This window comes from Arachis ipaensis, chromosome B4, assembly GCF_059453495.1.
Source record: "Arachis ipaensis isolate K30076 ecotype BB chromosome B4, ASM5945349v1, whole genome shotgun sequence".
NCBI classification, from domain to species: domain Eukaryota; kingdom Viridiplantae; phylum Streptophyta; class Magnoliopsida; order Fabales; family Fabaceae; genus Arachis; species Arachis ipaensis.
Genome location: NC_142439.1, coordinates 115,055,398 through 115,058,781, shown reverse-complemented (window position 1 = coordinate 115,058,781; position 3,384 = coordinate 115,055,398). Strand labels below are relative to the sequence as shown.

At 35.1% G+C, this 3,384-nt stretch overlaps 1 pseudogene; it reads right to left on the bottom strand.

The window, feature by feature from the left end:
• Positions 1–349: 349 nt before the first annotated feature.
• Positions 350–1,751, bottom strand: LOC148568865 (uncharacterized; annotated as a pseudogene).
• Positions 1,752–3,384: the final 1,633 nt, after the last annotated feature.

Sequence of the window (3,384 nt, the reverse complement as noted above, 5' to 3'; positions counted from 1 at the left end):
CTACTGCTTCCTCAATACCAACACAATGAAAACCCAACTTATCCCAAAAATTCTTCAAATTATTAAACATGGTATGAGTCTCAAAGAGAAAGAAGAAAGATAGTTTATATATTCTCACCAAATTTTTGCAATGCACACGGGCCATCTTGTTAGACGCACCCCTCACATTCCAGGCTATGATATTGAAACTATCCATAAAAACAGCAAAAAGAGAGCTCCAATAACAAACCCGAGACTCAACATGATGTCCCTGTCTTCGACGATCCTGCCTTTAATGGACTCTCAAGTTGCAGCCCAATTTTCTCCGTCGAAACTTGTACCATACCCGCCGTCGATGCTCCATCCTTATCTACTGGTGAATTCTGCAAAGAGTTTGGGCGAGGACGCTTTCGCACAGTGCCGTTTGTTGTCTCACCTTGCTGCTGATGATGAACATTGTGCCGGGTCCCCGAAGAAGCCACACTAACCGGTTTTCCAATATTGATGCCCCTGCTTAATTTTACTTTGGATCCAGTTGCATGTGTTGTACGTTGGTGATTAGGCCTTGTCCAAGTATTGGTAGCCTTGTTAGGAGTCTTCTTTACTTTTGGTTGGACCTGATGGGTGCTAAGAGAAGGCTTTTGACCCATTTTATACTTTCCTTTCCTAATCACTTGAGTCCAACCTTCCAAATCCTCATGTTGTGCATGGTCTACATGAACAGCATGCAAATCACTCTCCACCAAATCCGGGACAGTAACATTTACAGTCTCATCTCCAAGATTCTTGCCAAAATGAAAACTTGCCTTTTCTACATGTACTGGATTTTTTGAATTTGAGCTTTCTGGCTGCTTTGCTACATCGCTGATCACCTTGGCATTAGTTCCTCCTCCTGCATTGCTGTCAGTCTTGCACACCTTCATATCATGACCAAACTTGAGACAGGAGCCACAAATAAGGTGAAGACTTTCATATTCAACCTCATATTCAACACCTTCAACATGAATCTTCTTAGTCACTAGCAATCCTAAATCTATCTGAACACAGGCTCGAGCATATCGTCCTCTTTCAGCTAATTTTGTTGCCAAATCAACCTTAACGGGAATGCCAACTGCAGCCACAACACGGAGCATTGCATCTTCTTGGTAGCACCAAATTGGTAATCCGGAAATTCTAATCCACACTAAAGTTGCTCCAAAATAGTTTTCACTTGATCTAAACTCTTGATCCCAAGGCTTCACAGCCACATAATTTCCCTCGATCATCCACGGACCTCCTAAGAGAACCTTTTCTCGCTCCTCAGCTACATCAAACTTCACAAGAAAGTAGTCAAATCCCACGTCCAATAAATCAAAACCTCCCTTAATCCTCCATACCGTTCGGAGTTTATGAGACAATACAGTGTAGCTATAATGTTTACCTAGCACCTTAATCACTATAGCATCCTTATAAGGTTCTGCCAAGCAATTCTTAGCTTCTTGGGTAAACGTGACACTCGGTGGCAAGAGATCTCCTTGCTTCCCAGAAACTACCGCAATGTTATCTCCCGATAAAGTTTCAACAAGTGAAAAAGCTTTAGCAATCTTGGAACCCACAACTTTGTCCCTGAAAGAAACCTTCAAAGGCTTAGAAATCCTTCCCGAAATATGATCCTCCTTTTCCCCTGATGCAATCCCTCCCCCGCTCTCCCCCTTATCTCTTCCGCCGATATTACTGGCTGCCTCACCGTGTTTCACCCTCAAAGTCTCTTCCCCGCTCACTCCACCGCTCATCTTCAATTTTCAAAATTATACAGAGTACGGAGTACGTACTCCCACTAAACCCTGAAGAACCACTACACTATAGATTGATAACAAATCACAAGTTCGAAAAGTTATATTGCATTGCTTTTTTTTTTTGGGTGTGATTTCCTACAATTTTGTGATATATCTCTTATTTCCATGATCCAATAAAATACATCTTTTCTAAGCTTAAAAAAATCATGATATATACATCTTTCCCTTTTCTAAGCTTAAAAAAATCATGATATATACATCATGGTTCCTCATTTTCTTCAACAACAAATGTTCAAATGGATTGGATGAAAGAGGAAAACTGTTGGAATTATCATTCCTTTTTATTCTTATCGATCTGAATTCCATTTAGTTGTAGGAAGCTATGCTTTTCTCATGCTTCTATCAAATTTAAGGAAACCAACCTAATACGTTCAAATTAAAGCCTTCATAATGAGTTCTTGAATTAGTTTAGGAGTGGCTAGCGTATCAATCTACTGAGCCGTGAGGATGAACCTTTTACGTGTTGTGAACTACTAAGTACGAGTAATTTGAAGAAAAGCAGATGTTACTTTTTAATTTTCTTCTGCATTCAATCCGAAAATAATTGAATGTAAAAGTTCTAGCGAAGCAACGTAGAGTCAGCGATTGAAAATAAAATCCACGATAATATTTAAAAATTAATCTAAAATTATTTTATTTTAAATTTATTAATTATCTTTAAAATAAATATTATAAATATATAATTTTTAATATTATATATATAAATTATAATATTAAATTAAATAAAATAATTTTAATAACAATTTATATATTTAAACAAAATGAAATTTTAAATTATGCATTTATAAAGGATTACATTTCGATCCTAAATGTACTCTATGTAAATTACTATAAAGTACGTAAACGATTATGATTTATGAATATTAGCAATTTACACATATGTTAGGGGATTAGAGCTACTCTAACGTGTTGCAGTTTACGAATAAAATAAAGACATCGTTATGAACAATGCTAGGGAACCAAAAGAGTATTAGTCAAAAATTAGTTAAATATTTTTGGGTGAATTTAAAATCTCTATGAATTAATATATATGGATGTTTCTTCTGCTAAGTATCAGAATGTTTCTTTTTCATACTAAATGGATGTTCTTTAATATATTTTTTGAATTTTTTTGTATTGCAAATGTGAATATCTTTATTTCTTTAAAAATTTCATATTTTTTTTAAATTTTATAGATATTTAATTATTTTTATTAAAATATAACTAGATATTTCTTTTGTCAAGTATTAGGATGTTTTTTTCATATTAAATAAATATTTTTTTATATTTCTGTAATTGTGGTCGTTGAATACAGTTCTTAGTTCAACTATTTCTGCCAACCAATATTAGTATTTAGATTATGTTGAATTTTAAGGATTAGCTGACACTGATCGGTTGATTGAATTGTTATGATTGCTTGTTTTAATTAGTGTACTCTGCTTGTGCTTGTTTGTGCACGATTGATGGAGGTGCAGGAAAAGGGGATATATTAACAACCGAGACAGATCTGAAAGCTTGCTCCAATAGTAAAACAAGTGTTCCTAGAAAGAATAAATACCGTATGAGAAACATCACATTGTTTGGTGTAGAC